Source organism: Chelonoidis abingdonii, chromosome 1 (assembly GCF_003597395.2).
Source record: "Chelonoidis abingdonii isolate Lonesome George chromosome 1, CheloAbing_2.0, whole genome shotgun sequence".
In the NCBI taxonomy this organism is placed as follows: Eukaryota; Metazoa; Chordata; order Testudines; family Testudinidae; genus Chelonoidis; species Chelonoidis abingdonii.
Genome location: NC_133769.1, coordinates 265,436,710 through 265,447,621, shown reverse-complemented (window position 1 = coordinate 265,447,621; position 10,912 = coordinate 265,436,710). Strand labels below are relative to the sequence as shown.

The 10,912-nt window shown below is 39.4% G+C and overlaps 1 long non-coding RNA gene across 1 annotated transcript in view; it reads right to left on the bottom strand.

Annotated features, from left to right (window-relative positions):
• LOC116830544 (uncharacterized) overlaps positions 1-4,585 on the bottom strand; it is a 15,885-nt gene extending 11,300 nt beyond the window's left edge. The window contains exon 1 of the long non-coding RNA XR_012654997.1: positions 4,422-4,585. This is a non-coding gene — a long non-coding RNA (uncharacterized LOC116830544). The remainder of the gene's footprint in view (positions 1-4,421) is intronic.
• Positions 4,586-10,912: the final 6,327 nt, after the last annotated feature.

Below are 10,912 nucleotides of genomic sequence, written 5' to 3'. Positions count from 1 at the left end.
TTAAAAAGAAAGCTTTATATAAAAAGAAAGAAAAAGACATAAAAATGGTCTCTGTATCAAGGTGACAATATACAGAGTTATTGGCTTAACAAAAAAAAATGAATAAACAGTCTTATCCAAAAAGAAATACAATTTAAAACATTCCAGCAAACTACACACATGTAAATACAAAAAAAAAATATAAGCCTATTGTCTTTCTACCTTTGTACTCACAACTTGGAAATAGAAGATTAGAAAGCCTGGAGATAGAGTGATCCCCTCAGAGACCAGAGAGCAACAGAGACAAGACAAAAAACACACACCCAAAACTTCCCTCCCTTGAGATTTGAAAAATCTTGTTTCCTGATTGATGCTCTGGTCAGGTGTTTGGGTCCCTTTGTTAACCCTTTACAGGTAAAAGAAACATTAACCCTTAGCTATCTGTTTATGACAGCCACACCCCTATGTCTCTTCTGGGCATGATCAAGATGTTGCACCAGTATAAGTGGGAACAGCCCAGCTCAGTCAGGGCTAGTCGCCGGAGAGGAAGGATGCATGCTGCAGGCTCCAGCTCAGGAGCTGGAGATACTGAGACTCAGGCAAGTGCCCAGGTACCCTAGGATGCCACTCGGAAGTCACCACTATCAGGGTCCTGAGCTGAGAACTGGTGAAACAGGGAAGGCCCAAGTCTCCCTACCATGGCTGCCCCCATCTGGCAAGCGGCTCCAGCCTATTGACTCCAGCCCCTTAGCCGAACTGCCCTGCAGACAAGAGTGAACCTGTGGATTCTGGCTGCTAGGCCTCACTGCCCTGTGATGCAGGGTGTTGGTATTGGATCTGGCCGCTAGGCCCCATTGCCCTGGGAATCAGGGTATTTCTAGTGCTAGGCCTTACTGCCCACAGAGGCAGGAGTCTGATTTGTCTTGTGTACTCCAAGTTTCACCTCATTTAAAAAGTACTGGCTTACAAAAATCAAACATAAAAATACAAAAGTATCACAGCCACACTATTAGTGAAAAATTGCTTACTTTCTCATTTTGTCTGTATAAAATTTTAGTTTGTACTGACTTCACTAGTGCTTTTTATGTACCTGTTGTAATATTAGGCAAATAGCTAGATGCGTTGATGTACCCCCGGAAGACCTCTGTACATGTACATGTACCCCTGGTTGAGAACCACTGCTTTGGAGGACACAAAAGTATATGTCATTGGGAGTCCATGTAATTTAGAGAAACCTTTAAATTGCTCTAAATGATGCTGGGTAGGGCCGAAAGAGAACAAAGAGTGTCTTGCACCTCCACTGCTGCCCCTTTCTGTATGATTCTCAGTCACAAGTGAGGATCTAATCCATTAGATTTTATAACCCAAAATGCAACCACTTTTTTAAGAACAGAGAGAAGCAATTTAAATACATAGAGCCAGATGTTCTAGCAATAGAATGATTTGGAAAGTGTTACGGGTAAGAATTGCTAGTGCCTCTTTTCTTCCCATCTGACCCTTCCAAGGAAATACCTGTCCTTAATTCCACCCCAGTGCTTTGCTCACTAACATCATGCTCTGGAAAAGTAAGGGGAATCCCCATATTATAAATAATACACAAAGTTTCTTTTCAGGCAGGTTTAGATAAATAATATTTATTCTTTCCTGTTTCAAACCAGTAAGCCACCTGGCTTTTCTTAAGATGTTGAGATGTCACCTTTTCCCCACTAGGTGTCTCTCCTGCTCCATCAAAAGTCACAGTCTACAGTATACTAATAGTTAAAAGCCTTGTATAGCAATCACAGTTCACATTATTTTGAGTGAAAAAGCCCTCTCTATCCTCTTATCTAGGCACAGTTAGAAAACAGCATGTGATGTTAATATTTTCATCTTGGGCTATGTGCTGCATTCAATATCAAATAAAAACAGTAACTACCAATACACCTTTTCAGCTTTCTTGGCTTCTGCAGTAATACAAGGAAACATCTTCCTGCAGGAGTCAATCAGTCTGTCTTTCCATTTGGCCTAAATCTCTAGTGGAACCTGGAGAAAATAGCCTGTTACCATGGAGAGGAAGAAGAGAAACCTCGATTGTGAAACTATTGTTCCTGAAACCTCATTAAAGAAAAACAGGGGAGCTGGAGGGCTGTAATTTCTCATAGAGAAGGTCACCCCATAAACACAGGGATTCCTTTCTTTTCCAGACAAGCTTTGGTGTAATGCAATCAGCTCCAGTCAAAGTCCTGCCCCTCCCGGGGGCAAGCAAATCTCCATAAATCTCCCATTAACACAATCAGATTCAGTTCCTGCTGGATCTCTATAAAAGTAAAAGTCAAAATCTTGCAGGAGAACCTGCCGACTTTCTCCCTGCAAGATATTGTCACAGTTAGGCACAGCAGAGTTGCTCAAGCTAACGGTGCCTTGGTTTGAAAGAGCTAAAGCGTGTTGCAGAGCACTGTCCTTAAGAAATTCTTGATCATGAAACTTGCTCCTTTCCTTACTTTAGTGTGTCAGAGCCCATTTGCCTTGACCTTAAGAAAGCTTTGTAATGGTCATGTATTTTGGGCTGGCTTGGGAAGAGGTCAGATGTCAATATTTGAGGACCCAATGTTAGAAACCTAGAACCTGTTTTTTATAGGTCATGAGCACCTGCATCTTCCACTGACTTTAGATCACAATTTGGGTGCTCAGTGCCTTCAACAATCAGGATGTGGGCTTCTAAAGTTAGCAGCCAATGAAGTGAGGTACCCAAAAGAGAAGTGGCTTTTGAAAATTTGAACCATTATGTTAAAATTCATCTGCCATGAAGGAAATCCAAATACAACAGCATTTTGCCATTGTCCTAGCACATTACAGTATGGAATTAATTCTACAGGGCACAGAACTCTTTTACGTAACTGAATCCCAGGTGTCCAAAACATCTGGTTAATTAAACATTGTTTAATGTAACCCAAAGATTGGGTGTGTCTTCTCCAAGGCCCAATGGGACATTTTCATTGCAATCCAGGTTTCCCAAACCTGGGATGAAGCCACTGATGTTCCATCAATTGGCTTCCCAAGGGTACAACAACAGATATTCACAGTGCTAAGCTTGGAGGATCCAGAGCATGTACTATTCTCATAGAACTAACTGGCACGGGGAAAGCTGGTGGAATATTTTAAACTATGATCCAAACCTGGAGAACCCAGAGTACAGTCTTTGAGTGGCAGAGTACGTGGCATCATTCTGGCTAACAATCAAGAATGGAGGGGAGCAACTCTGAGGTCTGCACTCTGGGACTGAAGAACCTAGCTTCCTTTGATGTTTCAACCCACTGATTATCTGAAGGTCTGGGACATTCCATGTCAGTATTTGAGTTTCATTGTCAAAAATGAGTGAAGAGCAAGAAGTACACTATTTTAACAATCAAGGTGCATACCTAAAGAAATATCGTTACATGGATAATATTTTATCATTAAAACTATTGGGGAAACAGTATTTGCTAAAGTAACAGAAGTCTAGGAGAACTAGATTGGGAAGATCTGCATAGGGAGCAGCAGCTCTATGACACTGTCTCCACCAAAGCCCACTGAAGCCCCTTTATTCCAAATCTACCAGTGTTGGGATTCCGAAGGTGAGACCAGGGTATAGCCAGAGCAGGAGCATCTGTTCTCTGTGGAGTGTTCCTCTCCAGACTCCCTGAACATCCTCAGAGACAGTTAGTGCTGTTCTGAACAACATTAGTTCCCATAGCTACCTCACTCACCAGATGCCCAAAACATCTGCCTGGGGAGGCAATACATCTGCCAGAGGCAGCTCAGCCAACACTGGGGAAGAAGACCCATAGATCATTGTAGATGATCCTGGATCCATGGGGAAGGAAGAAAAGTTCAGCTATGAATCCTAAACTTCTGCAAATTTAGGTCCTCATATCCTCTTCGGAATCCTCCACATTCCTCCACTGTATAGAGTTTTCTGGGCTCTCTGTCCCAGGCCCAACAGGAGAATATGAAATTACCCTTGATTTTATCCTGATAGTGTTCATTTAAAAGTTAGGAGGAGAACATGACTAGCAAATTACTATAAATGTGTGGTAGACATAAGATGTGAGAATGCTGGGGAAGGCGAGTGTGGCAGACACTAGCCTCACAGCTTAAGTCACTATTCTGGCTGCAATGTCTTAGTATTACATAACACAGAAGTTACCTCTTCTCACTAAAATTATTAAGCATAACAAATTATTAGAATATTTTTCTGTTGGAAATGTGCTTTTGTCAAGTTAATTACTCTGGTCATAGGTAAACTATAGAAAATGTGGCATAGAAAGTATTGATTCAATGCCTAAAACCTTTCAGAAACTGTTTGATGAAGCATCCCTTCAGGATCTCATAGTTAAAACTATTAGGAAACAACATGGCTAGCCATGCTCATCAAAGTTAAGTATGGAATTAAAACTAGTGAGACATGTTGATCTGCACCGTACCTGTACAGATGAAACTTGATAGTCCTCCATAGATGACATCATCATTGTCTGGTAATATAAATGGACACCTTGTCTGAACCTCCAAACAGTATTGCTTGCAAGGAATTCTGTTGCTGCAGTGAAACTGTGTGACTTCAAAATACTGGGAACAGAGCCAGGCTTTGTAGACAGTCTGGAAAAAGAGAAGAATCAGAAGAATAGATGGATGACAATAGCACTGTCATTATCAGAAGCACATAGTGTACTGCACACCTACACTGATGCTGGTTCTTAAAGCAAATTTTAAGAGAATATCACCTGAGTAAAATAAACCCATAACATATCACTACTCTCCCACTTCTGTAAAGAAAACCCCAACGAAGCCATCTAAAATGACTGTGATTTAAAAACACAAAACATTACTAAATCATGATCAGATTAATATTATTCTGTAATCTTATTTGTGTAGAGATGTACCATTCTCTGATGCTCCTTTTAATTATACACGTGTCCTGTACTTTACAGATAAACTATGGTTCTAAAAAAATTAGAAAGAATTTGGAAAAAGGCACAGAACCTAAACACCGGAAGGAATTTCAAAGAGATGTATTTAATACACTCCGGCCTATTTGCTCTTCATAATTTTACCAAATAGGACAAAGCCTTCAGGTCACAGTAGATGGTGCTGTTTCCCCTCAATTAAACTCCAATGCAGTCTGCAGGATTAAGGAGCACATTGGAGTGCCTGAACATCAACAGCCACAGACTAGGGGATAAAGTCAGGGAGAATATTTACATGTGATCCAGATCCAACCCATTAAAGAGTCCATCACCTGAAGCAGTAAAACAATCCAGCTGAATAATTTATTTTAAAGAAAACTGATTTTGTTTGGTTTAGTCCTGTGGAATGTATTTTCTTAAGACACGCTTTCCTTCATAATGGTAACTTGAGCCTGTTAGGTATACAACTGCTTCATACATGTGAAGAGTTGCATTTGCTGACTATCAAGCAGCCATTGTGGGGAAACACCTACTAACGGAGTCCCATACAATTTCCTGGTTTCCCAATATATAATTTATTTTTATTTTTAAACACGTTATTTACTGGCTAATATTTTATCTAGTTTGCTGGATAATGAAAATTTCCATTCTGTATTCATTCAAAAGTATCTGAAAGATTTAGTAACGACATTTCTTCTATCAGAGGCTGAAAAGCAATATAGTTTAACTGATTATTTTTCCTCTTTCTATGCCTGTTTTTAATTAAAAAAAAAAAAAAGGAAAACTGAGATTAAAAAGTTTAAACACAGAAAATTCAACAGCTGATACTTGAAAGGACTAATTTGCTAGAGGGTTTAGTTCAATGTAGGCATGTTTGATCTTATCAGTTATAGTTTTTATTAGCGTCAGTAAAATTTTAAGTTCAATAATTATCTATAATTATTTCCAAGGTGGTACTTCAAGAACCACGGAGCTATTATTTTTAGAATATTTGCAATGGCAGCAGACATGGCAAGGTTTTTATGTGACAACTGAAAATAGTGTCACTAATGTGGTTTATGTTAACCCCTTTGTAATTGCTTACATGGAGCGTATTAACAATAAATGATTATCATGGCAGCAGTCCAGATGATATATGTATTCTATTGTTCTCAGATAAAGTTTGAAATTACAACTGATTCTGTGTACAGTGTTGTTGTAGCTGTGTTGGTCCCAGGATATTAGAGAACAAGGTGGGAGAGGTAATATCTTGTACTGGACCAACTTCTGTTGGTGAGAGAGACAAGTTTTAGAGTTTATACAGAGCACTTCACTCCTGAAGAAGAGCTCTGTGTAAGCTTCAAATGTGTCTCTGTCACCAACAGAAGTTGGTCCAATAAAAGATATTACCTCACCCAAATGATTCTCTCCGTATTTAATATATACCCCACCATGCTTTCAATAGTTCGATTGATCTAATACCATATATTGACACCTGTTGGTATAATGAAAATAACAAGTATATTCTTTGTAATATGTGGTAGATCATAGTCTATTGGTTGGAGAAGGAATCCTGATTCTGACAAAAGATTAATTTTGACCAGTCAATCGCCTCCCTGTGCCTCAGTTTACTTATCTGTAATATACACTATATTTCACAGAGTCTGACACTTACTATGTATAAAGTGCAAACAATCCTAAAATGAAAGGTGCCATGTGAATTATCTACAAAAAACAATATTAATTTATGAATGTCAATTATGCAGTATAGAAAAAAAAACAGATAAACTGGTGTATATATTTAAGTGGAACATGATGTGAGCATTATTCAGGAGTAGGGTTGGTTCGGAACATTTTGATGAAATGTTTTTTTCCATTGGAAAAATGTTGATTCATCGAAACTGAAATTTTAAGTGTATTGGTTTCAATGAAAATTTAATTGGGAAGGTTTCTCGGATCCAGAACTGAATTTCTCTTCAAAACCAACTAATCAGAATAGCCAGTAGACTAGTGGGTCTCTAGGTCACTCACCGAGGGTGTGGAACACCCAAGTTCAATTCACTACTCTGGATTAGATAGAGCAAGAACATGAACCCGAGTCTTTTATATCCCAGGTGCGTGGTTTAACCACTCAGCTTTGGAGCCAGTCTCTCTTTGTCTTTCCCAAGGAACATTTAACTATATATACAAAGAGGAACAGCTCTAACAGAAGACATTGACAGACAGTGTCTCTGTAGCCCAGTGTTTATGGCATTCAACTGAGATGTGGGATTTATTTGAAATACTATATTTCTGTACTGTGTAAACTCTATTAGTAGGTGCTTGATATATGTAAATAGAGACAATTGGTGTCACACTGATATCACATAATACCAGATACCAGTTTATATACTTACTAAACTGGATTAACTGCCTTTGATTCTATAGAACCAGGTTCTATAGACAACCTGCGTGAGCCTGTACTTGTTCACTAACCATGTTATCTGAATCCAACAACTTTTACCTTAATATTTATGGACATTAGCAAACTTGTGAATACTCACAAGAAGTATTCTCTACTTGCATAATCAAAACTTGCTATGTAATATCATTTATTTTGCATAACAGCTTTCATAAAAAAATCATCACAGGTGATTTCCCCAGCTGATTATAGTCTGTAAACAGGCTACAAATAGAAGTCAACTGCAGAAATTGCCATGATACGCCATATATCATATATCTTGACTTTAGTAAGTCTTTTGATGTTGTCTCACGTGACCATCTCAATAGCAAACCGGGGAAGTATCACCTAGATTAACCTACTATAAGATGAGATCTATCCTGGATCTAGTTCTAGTCAATATATTCATAAATGATTTGGATAAAGGAGTAGATAAATGATTTGGATAATGGATATGGTTTATAGATGATACAAAGATGGGAGGGGTTTTAAATGCTTTGGAGGACAGGATTAGAATTCAAAATGATCTTGACAAACTAGAGAAATGTTCTGAAATAGATAGGATGGAATTCAATCAGGACACATGCAAAGTACTACAATTAGGAATGAATAATCATTTGGACATATACAAAATGGGAAATGACTGCATAAGAAGGAGTACTACAGGAAATGATCTGGGGGTTATAGTGGATCACAAGCTACATATGAGTCAACTATGTAAAATTGTTGCAAAAAAAGTGAATATCATTCTGGGATGTATTAATGGAAGTATTGTAATCAAGGTATGAGAAGTAATTCTTCCACTTGGCTCATCACTGTTAAGTCAACTGGAGGAGTGTGTCCAGTTCTGGGCACCACATTTTGCGAAAGATGTGGGAAAACCAGAGAAAGTCCAGAGGAGAGCAGTAAAAGTGATTAATGATCTAAAGAAAATATGGCCTACAAGGAAAGTTTTAAAATATTGGGTTTGTTTATCTGTAGAAGAGAAGACTGAGGGGGGACATGATACCAATTTTCAAATATGTAAAAGGCTTTTATAAAGAAAAGGGTGATAAATTGTTCTCCTTATCTACTGAGGACAGAACAAAAAGTAATGGGCTTAAATTGCAGCAAAGGAGATTTAGGTTAGACATTAGGAAAAACTTCCTAACTGTAAGAATAGTTAAGCACTGGAACAAATTACCTAGGGAGGTTGTGGAATCTGTGCCATTGGAGGTTTTTAAGAACAGGTTAAATAAACACCTGGCAGGGCTGATCTAGATAATACTTAGTCCTGCCTTAGTGCAAGAGACTGGACTGATGACCTATTGAGATCCCTTCCAGTCATACATTTCTATGATTCTCTATGATGCAGTAATATGGAAGCTCACTTAAAGATTCAATGGGACAAAATTGGTGATTCTAGTCCTACTGGATAAACACATTTGGTGGATGTTTCTATTATTAAACTCCTAATATAAATGGTTATTTAAACTGGCATTTAAGTGCCCAGAGTGATGCTTCAAAGGCTCAGACTCACAGCTATAGGTAAGTGAACTTGAAACAGACCCTTGAATAGAACACTCTAGATAAGTGCAAAGCATTATAAATGAACCTAATCCTAAAAGATGGTAAGTATCTGCAATTTCCACTGAAGTCAATGGATATTGCAGGTGTTCCACATCTCCCAGAATTTCAGGCAGGATCCAATGCTCATTGACGTTAATGGAAGACCGTTAATTGATTTAAAAGGGTATTGGATTGGACTCCTGATCCATTAGTGTTATCCCAAAGTCTGGAACATTATTTGATGCGTATTCTGACTGCACTTCTTGTGTCTACAAACTGGACATGAAATTACATGTCAAAAGTCTCTCTCACAGAATTTTGCACTTCTGTTGCTAGCCATGCACTTAACATGGGGAAACACTAGCCTACCACTGCAAAGCTCAGAAAGATTATAGGTTCTAAACATGGAGCAAGGTTCATGGAGGAGTAGAACCACTTCCCAAATCCCTATTAGCAACTTCATTTTTCCTGATTTCAGTAGGAGTTATGCATATAGGTATTTTTGAAAATCCCACTGGGCTTCTATGTGCATTTTTTGGCTCAAACTTTTACAAAACTGGTCCTTTGGCTGATTCTGAATGAGAAAGCTAATGGAGGAAGAGGGCACAGGAAGCCTCTTTCTCTTTTTGCTTGCACCTGTATGCAACTTACCTAGACTGCTAACACTAGAACTCCCTGAGCACATGGGCAGATTAGGTAGTTAGCGTTCCTTGTGGTGGTCTATGGCCCAAAGACAGTGCAGGCAGCAGTAGGGTTATGACTAGCGTCACATCTCTGTGTGTGCCCTGTGATCAGGCATTGGAGGAAGAGTATGTTTCTCCTTTCCAAAGTAGGAGTGCCATACAGCAATGCAACCACTCTTCTCGCTGCCCCATACACACATACACCCAAACTTGCCTCCCAGTGCTCCCTGAGGCATTCTGCCTGCACTTGTCCTGTGCAAGCAGAACATCTAATAGCTCTCAGTAAGGTATTGGCTCCTTGTATGAATGAGGGAGTGATGTTGCCCACTAGAGGGAGAGCCTAACATTAATACTAGTTAAATGAGATCACCTATAGCTCAAGTGTTAGAACGGAGAGGTTACTCACATTCTGCAGTAACTGGAGTTTCTCAAGATGTGCATTCCTATGGGTGCTCCACTTCAGGTGTGCATACGTCCTTTGCACCTTCAGAAATTTTCAGTAGCAATGCCCATATGCATAAATCCCATACATCCTTGTGCCTTTCACTGGGGCTATATAAGGTTTCCCAGGAGAACCTCCTTCAGTTACTTCTCCACTGCAAGTCCCCCAGAGAAATTCCAAAGAAGAGGAGAATGAGGTTGAATAGTGGAGCACCCATAGGGATGCACATCTCAAAGAACTCCAGTTAATACACAAGGTAAGTAACCTCTCCTTCTTCTTCGAGTAATGTCGCTATGAGTGCTCCACTTCAGATAACTACCAAGCAGTATCCCCAGCTGGAGCAGAGAGGTTTGGAGTTGTGTCCAAGACTGTAGACAAGACTGCATTCACAAGGGCAACATCTGATCTGGAAGAATGGACAACTGAATACTGCTTAAAAAATATGTGTACTGAAGTCCAAGTTTCAGCCTTGCAGATCTCAGCAATAAAAAGAAGAGTCACAGAGGTGGAGAGAAATCTGGTGGAATGGGCCAATGTCATGGAGGAAGTTGTATATCTTCAGATTCATAACAGGAAATGGTACAACCAGAACTCCACCTAGAGAGCCTCTGGGTGGTCACTGTAGACCCTTTATATCTGTCAGAATTGACATGAACAGTTTGGGAGATCTCCTAAATAACTTGGTCCTATTGGTAGAAGGCTAATGACCTCCAGACATCCAGAGTTTGCAGCACAGCATCCTCCTGTGTCTCGTGTGGTTTAAGAAAAAAACTGGGAGATGGATGCCCTGGTTAATGTAAAACTCAGAAGAGACTTTTGGTGGGAATTTAGAGTGCAGACATAGTAAAACATTATCATTGAAAAATACCTTAAGGTGTGTGGGGTGTCAGCCATTAGTATCCCTATTTCCTTGACTCCT